This window comes from Propithecus coquereli, unplaced genomic scaffold (assembly GCF_000956105.1).
Source record: "Propithecus coquereli isolate 6110/MARCELLA unplaced genomic scaffold, Pcoq_1.0 Scaffold56, whole genome shotgun sequence".
Taxonomy (NCBI): domain Eukaryota; kingdom Metazoa; phylum Chordata; class Mammalia; order Primates; family Indriidae; genus Propithecus; species Propithecus coquereli.
In genome coordinates this window covers 1,812,595-1,825,878 of record NW_012151507.1, presented here as the reverse complement: position 1 = coordinate 1,825,878, position 13,284 = coordinate 1,812,595, and the positions used below count along the sequence as shown (strand labels likewise).

The 13,284-nt window shown below is 43.1% G+C and overlaps 1 pseudogene; it reads right to left on the bottom strand.

Annotated features, from left to right (window-relative positions):
• LOC105821080 overlaps positions 1-669 on the bottom strand; it is a 926-nt pseudogene extending 257 nt beyond the window's left edge.
• Between the last annotated feature and the right edge of the window lie 12,615 nt (positions 670-13,284).

The following is a 13,284-nucleotide window of genomic DNA, read 5'->3' as shown; positions in this document are numbered from 1 at the left end:
CGCGCATCCAGAGCCCGGGCACGCAGGACCACGACGGCCTCGCACGGGCCCTGCTTGAGCTGCATCCGGATGGAGCCGAACTTGCGGTGGATGCTGCTCACCCACCATCCGCTCCATCTCCCCCGGGGAGGCGGGCCGGGGCCGGCTCTGCTCCCGCAGGAGAGTCGCTGCAGGCCTGCTCGTACTTCTCCAGCTCCGAGTGGCAGACCTGTCTGGTCTGTGACAGTTCTGCTCCGTGATCGGAATGCTCCACCCACCGAGGCGTCGGAACCTGCTCCTGCAGAAGCCGCCGCCCATCCTCCGCCCTTCTCGGGCCGCCACCCCTTCTGCTAAGAGCACGTTGTCCAGTCGCATCAGCTGGGGGTCTGTGGGATCCTCTTCCTGCGCTCCTTGAACACTCAAAATTGTTTTTTCTTTGATTTCACACAACACGTGAAACAAGGCAGGCTTCATCCTGCAGCAGTTTAAAGCATGTTTTCTGGCCTGCGCCTCATCCAAACTCTGGTCTGTGATGGTCATAATTTGCTGTAAAATGTCTCCAATGTCCTGCTTCCTCCCGCCCTCCCCCTCGGTCCCTCTGGCCCCATCCTGCAGGTGCTGGGACAGGCTGGAGTGTCCAGCCATCCCGACCCCAGCATGGGAATGCATCAGCCTGGGCTGCTCGTCCATCTCCTCGGCTCGGCTCCTGGGAAGCATCAAGGAGCTTTTTTTTTTAGCTGGTCTCTTGAGAGAGTTTCTTTTTCGTACAGTCAGATAATTTTAATTAGAGTATTTACTTCACTTATATTTAACATAATTTGATATGTTAGCACTTAAATCTGTCATTTATTGCATGCCTATTCTACATTCTTTTTTCTTGTTGAATTTGATTATATTTTAATTATTTACTTTTCTCCTCTACTACTTTGTAAGTTATACACTATTTTTGAATTCTTTCAATGATTACCCTTGAAATTGTAATATGCATTTATGACTTATCAAAGTCTGATACTAATTCATACCCTCACCTCATCCTAGACAATGCGAAGACCTTAGAATATTTAACTCCATTCTCTGACACCTATTCCGCCCCTGTTGTATGCTACTATTGTTCTGTATTTAATTCTGTACATATTTTTTTAAATTCAAAAAAATGATGATGACAATGATGGTTGCTTTACACAGCAGTATTTATTTCCATTTACACATATTTACGTTCTATTTTATTTTAAATTCTTCCTGCATCTCCAACCTTTTATCTGGCATCATTTTTCTTCTCCCCAAGGTTTACCCCTTATTTCCTTTACTCCTGATCTGCTAGTGACAAATTCTCTTAGTTTTGTTTTGTCTGGAAATGTCTTTATTCTCCCTGGATGTGAAACTTCAACGTGGTCGTTTTCTTCTTGCAGAATTTTGAGTCCTGTGTATTTGGGCTCCCATCGTTGCTATTGAGAAGTTAGCTGCTGGCCTAACTGTTCCTACTTTGAAGGTAATCCAGGGCGTTTTTCTGTTCTTTCTTCCTATGGTATGTCTGTGCATGGTTCTGTTTGAAATGTGTTGAGCTTCTTAAAATTATGAAAAGTTGTCTTTCATCAGCTTTTAAAAATTCCCTGCCATTATCACTTCAAATATCAACTCTGTCCCATTAGAAAAATTTGACAGATGCTCTATTTTCTTTCCCCTCTTTCTAAAACTCGAATTAAATGATTATCCTAACTTCTCACTAAACTCATGTCCCTTTCCCTCTCTTCAGTGTTTTTCATCCTTTTTTCTCTCCATACTGACAAATTCTTCTCATGATCTTCAATTTACTAATTCCATTTTCAACTATATCTAATTTTCTATAAATTCCATCTGACTTCTTTACTTTGCTTATTGTATTTTTTAGTTCCAGGATTTCTATTTGATACTCTTTTTTAACTCTATTCTGCCATTTTTTTAAATTTTCATGTTTTGCTTAAATTTCCAAATATTGATTTTCTTAAACAGAGTAAATAATTGTTTTACAGTGTGTGTCTGATAATTCCAATATCTATATCACTTATGTGTCCAGATTTTCTTTTTTTTCTGTTTGTTCTTATTCACAGTGTCTTGTTTCCTTATGTGCTGCATTATCTTTGATGGTGTGCTACAAATTTTATTCGAAGGAAAATTATTGTATTTGCTGAAATAATTTGAGACCTAACTTAGTGTTATCTTCTTAGAGCATTTTTGTTTGCTTCTGCCAAGCACCAAAGACATTAGCAGTAGAAGACCATTTTAATCTAGGTTCAAGGTTTTGAGTTTCTGGGATATCATATGACAAAAAAACTGGACTCTTTTATGCAAGGAAATAAACTTCTGGTTTACCTGTACTCCTAAGATGTAGCTCTTTGGGGCCCTAACGTAAAGCAGGAGTGACTGAACAGAAACCACCAATCCTCTCCTTTTCTCTCATCTTTAGGAGCCACCTAAAGCACAGTCCATCTCTCTGCTCCGTGGGATAAAAGTGGCCTGGTGTTCCTCACTCACCTCTCTGGGTCATGGCCAGGTATTGCTCACTATCATGCCAGCTCTTTGATGATTTTTAAGGAGAGATTTTTTTTTTTCCAGCGTTTTAGTTGCCTTTAGTAGCGGTGGCTGGCCCAAATTGCCTAGTCTGTTATTACCAGAACCAGAAGTCCTTTAGATTGCCCATATCTATGGACTTGGTTTATATGAGAGGGAGAAATACACGTGTAAATTAAGTTATACTGTAACTTTAGGTTTGCTGTCACCTGCAGCCAAATGTAGTTTTAACAACAGCATTCTTATCACACCAAATGGGAAATTGTGTTCTAGCTTATTATTCATATTCTCTCCCTTCTCTTCTCTCTCTCTCCCTCTCTCTTTCTCTCTCTCCTGGCTTCCTCATTCCCCAATAGCCACCAGCAATCAGATGCCCTAATGGCTTTGAAACGTGCATAAGGGAGGGCTCACGTTGGCCATTTCCAATGCTGTAGGTAGCTCTCTTGAAACATCCTCCTGTGACTCTGGGGTGAGGAGAGGAAAGGGAATTGTTTATTTTCCTTTCACAAACACCACATTCCTCTAAAAGATGGCTTCTTCCTCTCTCCTCACTCTTCCTCTTATGTATGTGTGGTGAAGTTCCTCCGAAGACATGGCTGGCCTCCGCAACACAATGGTTCCCTGAGCCTAAAATATCTGTGCTTTGTGCCTTCTGTGCTCAGCTTTGAACCTGAATCACAATTCTAAAAGGAAAATCATAGCTGATGCTATCCTGCTACACCCCAAGAAATAGGGTGATGTATTATTCTCAATGAGCAATAAAAATGTATGCAAAGATATAATGGTTTTGAAGAACATGCACACTGTTTTCAGTGTGTTCTTATTATAATGATTGTCATTATTACCACTAGCCATTTCCATTTTATAATCTGTAGTTTTTTACTTTAATGTTTTCCAGCCAGATCAAAATAAAGTAATTGCTTTTAGATGCTTTGAAATTACTGTGCTTTTCAAATATTTGTTCTTTTCATACAATTAACTCCTCTCCTTCTAATGACAGCAAAGCTTACAACAGCCTTAGCTGCATCTCCCAGATTCTGACAGCCTCACCATGCTCATTAATTCATTCTCCCCTCTTGATCTTTTAGCAGAAGGGCAACTCGAAGGAAATCTTAGCACACCTAGTTTGAGGAAAAGGAGGAAGGAGAGCAAGGAGGAAGACTCCAGTTTGCTACAGAGAATTGACGGAAATGGTGTTCTGTTTTGTTTGTTTTTAAAGTATTATTCAAATAACAAATGGCTGACATTTATGAAGTGATCTGTTGATTTGTTAACTCAATGGGTGAGTCACTTTCTCAGTTTCAGGACAGTAATTTGGGGCTAGGGAAGGAGGAATGAGAGAATCCAATGGAGAAGGCCTGTAGAGCCTGAGAAGCAGTAATTGGAGGAGTCAGAGAAAAGAAGACCAGCAGGGAAATGCACATAAAGTTAAGGCTGGAGACGACACGACAAAATACTATCATCTACTCTATTTGTCCCACTTCATCTGTCTCCTGTTTCCTCAGCAGCAACAACACCTTTCCCACATCCTTAAAGCCCCCTTCCCAACCAATCCCCATATCCATTCTCCTGAGGACCTGTGTCCTAAATGACAATGAAAGTGGACATTATCAGATGGGGACCCCTCAACTCCTGGGAAACTCGCTTGCAAATTTATCTGCTCCAGGTCAACCCTTGCTCCCTCCTTTCTATCGCAGAGGAAGAGTTTCTCCTTCCCTGTCTGGGGAAGGACACAGGGAAGCTGTGCTCTGATTCCACCCACTCATCTTCAGATCCCTTGTCGCTTTATCACTATCTCAGGATTGTATATTTAAAAGTGCTCAAGGCTTTCCCACTTTTAACAAGGAAAACCTCTCTTCATATTAGTCCCTTTTTTCTACTACGCCTCTGTCCTTCCATTCATTGCCCAAGCTCCTCAAGGCAGGACCTTAGATTCACCTCTCTTCTCCTACCACGTTCCTTCCCTGGGCTATCTGCTTCCACTGCGTCAATGTTCACTTACTGCTATGGTCTAATGTGTGTGTCCCCCCCAGATTCATATGTTGAAACCAAATCACTAATGTGATGGTATTTGAAGGTGGGGCCTTTGGGAGGTGATTTGGTAGGTCACAAAGGTGGAGCCCTCATGAATGGGATTAGTTCTCTCATAAAAGAGGCTCCAGAGAGCTGCCTTACCTCTTCCACCACATGAGGACACAGCTAGCAGGTGCCATCTATGAACCAGAAAGGGGGCCCTCACCAGACACCAAATCTGCCGGCACCCTGGTCTTGGACTTTCCAACCAGAACTGTGAGAAATAAATTTCTCTTGTTTATAAACTATCCAGTTTATGGTATTTTGTCATAGCAGCTCAAGCAGACTAAGACATTCACATATGAATGATTCTCCCCTGGGCTACAGGCTCAATAATCCAACAACTTACTGGTCACCCCCACTTACATTTCTCAGAGATATTTTTAATTCAAAATGTCCTACTGGACTTACCATTTTTCACAACTCTCTAAATCTGGATCTCCTCCTATTCCCCTTCTCAGTATCTGATCCCAAAATTGTTCCAGTCACATAAAGCAGAAACTGAGGTCCTTTCTTGCTACCTACTTCTCCTTCAAGCCTATATCTGATCTATCTCCATGTGCTGTCCTCTAATCACCTAAACATCCCTCAATTCAGTCTCTGTTTATCTCCTTTGCCATCATCTGCCTGCATATAGCTTGCCCCATCCAAGCCATCCTCTACAGTAATCAGCATGATCTTTATAAAAATGCAATTCTGACTCTACCACTCCCTTGCTAAAAATGCTTCAATGATTTCCCAACCATCTTAGGAAAAAGCATCCAAAATCCTTAAAATAGTGTAGTAACAGAAATCCTATTTTGAAACATAGACGCACCCCACATACTTTTCTCTTTTGCCTACCTAAAAAAGTAAATTTCTCCCTAGATGGCCAGAAGCATCCATCTGCTCGGGGAAAGATTAGAATTGTAAAAGAGAAATGCTAAGAAGCTGGGAGGAAGAGTTCATATTCAGATTTTTTACTTTTTTTATTTCAATATATTACAGGGGTACAAATGTTTTTGGTTACATGTATCACCTTTGTTATGCTTGAGTCAGGGTTATAAGTGTGCCCATCACCCAGACAGTGTGCATTGTACCTGTTAGGTAGGTTTTTGTGCATCCCCTCCTTCCCCACTTCCCTGCTTGCTTTCCACTGAGTTTCACTTACCTCTGTGCACATGTGTGCTCATCAGTTAGTTCCAATTTAATAGCGAGTACATGTGGTGTTTGTTTTAGCATTCCTTAAATATTTCACTTAGAATTATGGTCTCCAGTTCCATACAAACTGTTGAAAAGGCCTTAATTCATCCTTCTTCATGGTCGAGCAGTATTCCATAGTATACATATACCACATTTAGTTAATCCACTCATGAATTGATGGACACTTCAGTTGATCCCAAATCTTTACAATTGTGAATTTTGCTGCAATAAACATCTGCAATTGTGCAGATGTCTTTTTGATAAAATGACTTATTTTCCTTTGGTTAGATACTCAGTAGTCTGATTGCTGGATCAAATGGTAGGTTCTTTGAGGAATCTCCATACTGTTTTCCATAGAGGCTGTACTAATTTCCAGTCCCACCAGTAGTATATAAGGGTTCCTTTCTCTCTGCATCCACATGAGCATTTATTGCTTTTGGACTTTTTAATAAAAGCCAGTCTAACTGGTGTAAGATGTGGTTATTGTGGTTTTAATTTGCATTACCTTGATAATTAATGGTGTTGAGCATTTTTTATGTTTATTGGCCATTTGTCTATCTTATTTTCAAAAGCTTCTGTTCATGTCTTTTGCCCACTTTTTAATGGAGTTGTTTGCTTTTCCTTGCTGATTTACTTGAGTTTTTTGTACATTCTGGCTATTATCCCTTTATTAGATGTATAGCTTGTGTATATTTTCTCTCATTCTATAAGTTGTCTATTTGCTCTGTTGATTATTTCTTTAGCTCTGCAGAAGCATTTTAATTTAATCAAGTCCCATCAACTTATTTTTGTTGTTGCCGTGATTGCCATTGGGGTCTTTTTCATAAATTCTTTGCCTAGACCAATATGTAGAAGAGCTTTTCCAACATTTTCTTCAAGAATTCTTACAGTTTCATGACTTACATTTGAGTATTTTATCAATCTTGAGTTGCTTTTTGTGAATGGTGAAAGATATGCATCCTGTTTCATTCTTCTGCATGTGGCTATCCAATTTTCCCAGCACCATTTATTGGATAGGGATTCTTTTGCCCAGTGTATATTGTTGCCTGCTTTGTCAAAGATCAATTGGCTGTATGTGGATGGTTTTATATATGGGTTCTCTGTTCTGTTCCATTGTCCTATGTCTCTATTTTTGTGCCAATGCCATGCTATTATCCTTACTATAGCCTTGTAGTATAATTTGAAGTCTGGTAAGGTGATGCCTCCAGATTTGTTCTTTTTGCTTAAGATTGCTTTGGCTATTTGGGCTCTTTTCTGGTTCAAAACAAAGTGTAGAATTATTTTTTCTAGATCTGTGAAATATGACATTGGTATTTTGATGGGGATTATGTTGAATCTGTAAAATACTTTGGTTTTTTTATTACTGTTTCAGGCAAAAGAAAGAATCTCAGATCTTGAAGACAGCTCTTTTGAATTAACTCAGTCAAAATAAAGAAAAAAAAATAAAAGAAATGAAAAAAGCCTACAAAAAAATATGGGATTAAGTGAAATGGCCAAATACAAGAATCATAGACAACCCTGAAGGTGAAGAAGAAAATGCATAAAAGTGCACAAGGGCTGAAAAATCTATTTGAAGAAACAATTGAGGAGAATTTCCCTGTTATTGCTAGATATTTAAATACCCAAGTGCAAGAATCTCAATGAACACCTGGGAGATTCATTGCAAAGAGGAAATCACCAAGACACATAGTCATCAGACTGGCCAAAGTCAACATGAAAGAGGAACTCTTGTGAGATATAAGGCAGAAAAATCAAGTAACTTACAAAAGAAAACCCATCAGGCTAACTGCAGACTTCTAGACTGAGACCTTACAAGCCACAAGGGATTGGGGCCCCATCTTCAGTCTCCTTAAACAGAACTGTCAGCCTAAAATGTTGTATCCTGCAAAACTGAATTTTATGTATGAAGGAGAAATAAAGACTTTTCCAGACAAGCAAACACTGAAGGAATTTGTCAAGACCAGACCTGCCCTGCAGGAAATACTCAGAACCACATTATACATGGACCAGCACAATAGGCACCCACAAATTTAAATTCACCCAAAATTGGAAGCTCAGAGCTCATATAAAACAAGAGCACAAGAGGTAAAACAAAGCAATAGGGTACTACCCAAAAGAATGAACAGAACAGCATCCCGCATATCAATCCAGTCAATCAATGTGAACAGTCTGAATGCCCCATTCAAGAAACACAGGCTAGCTGGATGTATGATAAAATACAACCTGAGTATCTGCTGCCTCCAGTAAACACATCAAATCCACAAGGACTCATACAGATTCAAGGTGAAGGGATGGAAAAAAATATTTCATGCAAATGGGAACCAAAAGAAAGGAGGTGTAACCATTCTCATATCAGATAACATTGACTTCAAATCAACCATAGTGAAGAAAGACAAAGATGGTCATTATATAATGGTAAAGGGAGAAATTCAACAAGAAGACATAGCAATCCTAAATATTTATGCATCTAACAAAGGAGCACCCAGATTCATAAAGCAAACCCTACTAGAGCTAAGCAAAGAGATAAACAGCACAAAATAAGTCTCAGCAAATTAAAAAAAGTCAAAATCATTAAATGTATCTCTCATACCACAGTGGAATAAAACTAGAAATCAACTCCAAGAAAAACACTCAATTCTACACAAAGTCATGGAAATTAAACAACCTGCTGCTGAAATATTATTGGGTCAAAAATGAAATTAAGTTGGAAATCAAAAGATTCCTTGAACTGAACAACTCTGAGACAGTAGGTGGTGCTTGTGGAAGAATCAACCATACCTTGTATGACTGAGTCAGTAAATGTGGTAAAGGGCTGTGCAAATTGACCTCCCTGTCAGTAGGAGGTGCTTGCCAGAATGAACAAGCTGCAGTGTTGTTTTTGGGAACTGTGATCAGCTCTAGCCCCTCAGAAGAAGCAATCAAGTGCCCCAGGTGGTGGGTGGGGGCCTGGAACTTCCAGATGAGTCCTTATTTTTCACCTCAGCAGAGGTGGGAGTAGGGCTGAGCAGGGATGGGTTGGGTGAACCTGCCCTCAGGCTCCACAAAAGCTGGTAGGGTAGCTGTCTCAGCAGGGTTCAAAGGTCCGCATCCAGGCTTCTGGAGAGAGCCACCAAGGAGGGGTTGAGGTGGCCCCACCTGGCTAGAAATTCTGCTTGTGGAGGTGGGGACCATCTGATATCCACAATCTGGCTGTTGGGAGTGGGTTTTGCTCTTACCCCCCGTCCTTTGCTCCATGGTCTTTTTCCGGCGTCTGCTGGCAGGCACGAACTCAAACTAGCTGAGCTCCCCTACAATGGTTCTGCAGGCTGGGAGTTTCCCTGTCCAGGATCCTGGGCTGAAAGCATGGCTTTCCTGTGGGGATAGAGGTGTTCCATGAGTGTGCTCTGGCTGGGACCCACACTGTGCTCTCTTTTCAGGTCTGCCCACATGGACTTCCTCGCCTTCCAAGATTAGTTCACAAATCTCCCCTCTGTGTCTCCAAGCAACATGATATCAAGTCCTGGGGGTGTGGGATCTGGCCTGCAGCCCCATTCCTGGGTCCCCAAAGGTCAATCCCTGACCATACCAGGAAGAAGCATGCTGGTCCTGAATTGCCTATGGAGTCCTCAAGCAGGTTTGATGTCCCTCCACTTCAGGGTGTGCCATGCTCTGATGGAGCAGCCAGGCAAGCAGCACCAGGGTGGGGAGCAGGGAGCTCACAGTCCGAGCACCCTTTAGTACTCTTTGGGTGTTTAAGGGGAAAGATTTGAGCCCCGCTCTCTGTGGAAGCCTCAGCAGAAGGGAAGCAGCAGCTCCTCAGAGCCCTGGCTCAAATGTCTCTCTCAGCAGCCACAGGTGAGAGAGGGGAATGGGAGGAAAAGAGTCTGAATGAAGGAAAGCTAACACTCTGGTCATCTCTATCCCTCTCTCTTGAAGGAAGCCCTCCTAGAATGTCCAGGCTCTGGACTCATGCAGATCCCCCGGGACCCACCAGCCAGAGTTGGGAAATATTTATGTGGAAATGAGCAAGATGAAAACTGAGGGGCTGAAGATCCATGGGGAGGAACAAGGTGCACAGTGGGTGGAGAAGCAATATGGCGCCTGCCATCTTGGCTGGGGTCTCTGGTAACTGGAAGCACCCCAAGGGGGCTGGTAGCCTGGTGCTTTGTCCTCAAGAAGCTCCCAGTTCACTGACAGCAGCAGCTTTTGGGCTCATGAGGGTAGAAGGGCTCTCCAGCAGCTCAGGAGCCTGCTGACTGCCAGAGATGTGAGGGAGGGAAAAACAAACCACTCCACCTACTCTTTTCACTGGACTCCAAACCTCTTGGGGGTCAACCACTGCTGATATCTTGCTCCTTCTTGTTGTTCTCCACAACTTCTTCCCATGGAATCTCTTGTAAATTCTGGCATTTTTCCCCCGGAATTACATCCAATCTATGATTGTTTATTTGTTTCTTTTTCATCTAAAACTTTTCCTTCTTTCTGAGACAATCTAGCAGCTGGTGTCTCTGATCAGCCATCTTGTCTCCAGATTTTTTACTGGAAAATGGATTTTTGCAGCATGCCAGTAGACATGCAAGAGAAGATTTTCTGAATTCCTTTATCTTCTCCTTTGGGTTAATCCAGAGTCAAATCTGGCTACCAAGACCATGAGTTGCCCACAGTACAGAGAAGGTTCTCCTTACTGATCTGTGGCAGAAGACAAAACATCTAGTCCCATATACAGTGAGCACTGTACTGAAAGCCAATAGCCCACCAGGACTTACTGGAACAGAAATCAGAAATCCCTGCTTCACAAGCTTCAGATGGACACTCAGGCAAAAGCCATTTGGGGGACATGACAGAAATATGTCAAGAGCTGAGGCAAGGTCAGACCATCCTGGGGGCAGGTTCTGGGCTCTGAGAAATTGGAGAGAGAGAAAGAAAAAGAACCCGGCTGCAAGGTGCACAAGCAGCAGATCACAGCCACCAACCGCAGCAGAGCGAGTGGTGGCCAGGAAGATAGGCAACACTGCTGCAGAGACAAAAGAGGCAGAAGACAGTCTGGATCACTGGTCCCTTTTGTCACTATTATTACAAATACCACGTTAGCCAAAACCCACCTCAATTCTTTAGAAATCACCTTGAAGAGTTGCAGGTAAGGGTAGCTGAATCAGAGCACATTTACTCAAAAAAAGATTACAAATGCTGCTCAATTTATGATGGGATTATGTCCCAATAAACCCATCATAAGTTGAAAATATCTCATAAAATTGAGGAGTAAAAATAAAATCCTAAACCTCTAACCAACTGAACAGATCTCTTCTTGGCTAAGTAGACCCCAGAGAAACTTTAAAACTGACTTCCTGGCCATGACAGGATGTGAGGTTAGACATGCCTCATTATACCCCCTCCCTCATTAACCACCCTGAGGCTTTCTTCCCTAAGGGTTAAAAAGAACCAGCCTTTTGAAAAGACTTGCTTCACCTGATTTCAATCAACCCCCTAAAGCTGCTCCTCCCTTTTTGTGGTCTCTGCACAACTGACCGTCATTTCTTCCTGATAAGAGACCACCAACCATGGAGCGGTTCTGGCCAGTCTACAGAAGATGTGCAGTGAGGATTTTGGTGTGCTCTGTTTTACTTTTTGGTGTCAGAGGGCCAACACCTGCACCCTAGGATCATGCTGAGGCTGCCATTTTCTGAACATGGATCCCATGAAGTAGCATAAAGCTCAACTGTGCATGTGCCTGTTTCTCCTCTCATGAATATTCACAACTCCTCCTGTAGCTTTTTTAATATGTATATTTGACCACCCCGCTCAGCATAAATTCCCATTCCTGTGGTCCCTCTCTCAAAGTACAAGCTCTCGGCTTCTGCCTGAAACTGTTGCTTCCCAGTCTGTCAGAATGGCCACCCTGCAGGCTGCAGCCCTTCGTGAGAAATAAAGCTCTCCTTTCCAGATCTGTGAACCTCCTCATCCTTCAGTTGACACAGTTGAAAATGCATTTGCTACACCTAACATACCGAACATTATAGCTTAGCCCAGCCTACCTTAAACGTGCTCAGAACACTTACGTCAGCCTACAGTTGGGCAAAATGATCTAACACAAAGCCTATTTTATAATAAAGTGTAAAATAGCTCATGTAACTTATTGAATACTGTACGTCGCATTGAAATTGTGACAGTTTCACACCATCGTAAAGTTGAAAAATCTTAAGTTGAACCGTTGTAAATTGGGGACCGTCTGTATTTATACTTTTAATTCACACTAAGCTTTGAAACTGAAATTTTTGCTCCTCAGCAGATGGGGTTTCTGAGAAAGACCAAATTAGTTATAGATCACCCCCTCCCACAAAAAAAAAGAAGAGGAGGAGACCAATGTGGGGAAGAGGAGGAAGGGGACAAAAAGGAAGAAATCATCATTGTTCCCCCATCTGAGCTACACTGCGAGTCAGCTGGGGCCTCCACTACAATGTCCTGGAAGCCACATTCCATCCGCCCACCAGCCTTGCCAGCCACTTCTCTTGCCCCTCGCCCCCTCACTGGATTCTCAAGCCACATTGGCCTTCCTTCCCTTTCTCGAAGCTGCTGTGGTTCCTGCCACTTCCAGAGGATTTCTTATCAGTCTATTCCCTCTGCCTGGAATGCTCTTCCCTCCTGCCCCGCCCCACCCTGCCCAGCTAACTCCACTCTTTGGCCTCTGCATCACTTTCCCAAGGAAGCCACCCCTGAACTTCCTGGCCGCTGCCTCCCAGGCCCACTGGCCCAGAGTCCCCAACCTTATGGTCTCGTAGCTCCCTGTGCAGCTGCCTCACAGCACTCTTCCCATTGGCGTCTAGCCCTGCGTGATTGTGTGGTCAATTCTGCCTCCTCCGTAAACCATAAGCCATGCTCACCATTGCACCTCCAGTGTCTAACGCACCACAGCCATGTCAATTCATCTTTACTGAATGAGGGAATTGCTCAATAAATGCATAAATAAATTAATAATGAAATCTGTTCAAAGACGAAAGAGGCTGCCTTGTGAGAAGCAGCTGCCAGTTCCTGGGCACTCAGGCGCAGTGAGAGGAAAATGACGGCCATCAAGATGCTTTAGAAGGATGCCTGCACTGGACAGATGGTTGGAGTGCGGACCCTCTAAGGTCTCGCCCATGTCAGAAGCTTCCTGTGTTTCTGTGTGTTTCAATGTTCAGAGAGACTGGGAGGATACGCCAGTCAGCTTCTTCTCAGACCATGAGGGTGCCCAAGACCAGAGGAGAGCTGTCTCCAGGGTAGGATGAAGGGAAATGAGCATCTGTCTGTGGGTCTGGTGGCTTTGCAGGCTGGTCAGCCCAACATGGAGTGACAATGTGGGACACCAGTGAGAAAGATCTCATAGGCCTGAGCCAACTGAATTAATTAAGGCACAAAGCAGTAAAGGGGCCCAGAGGACAAACTCCAAAGGGCAGCCATACCCAGTACCCTCTCCCCAGACCGTATTACTCCCTCCCACAGGAGTGTGGGTCTGTGGCACTCTATTCCTTTCTGACTACAGGCTGTTGC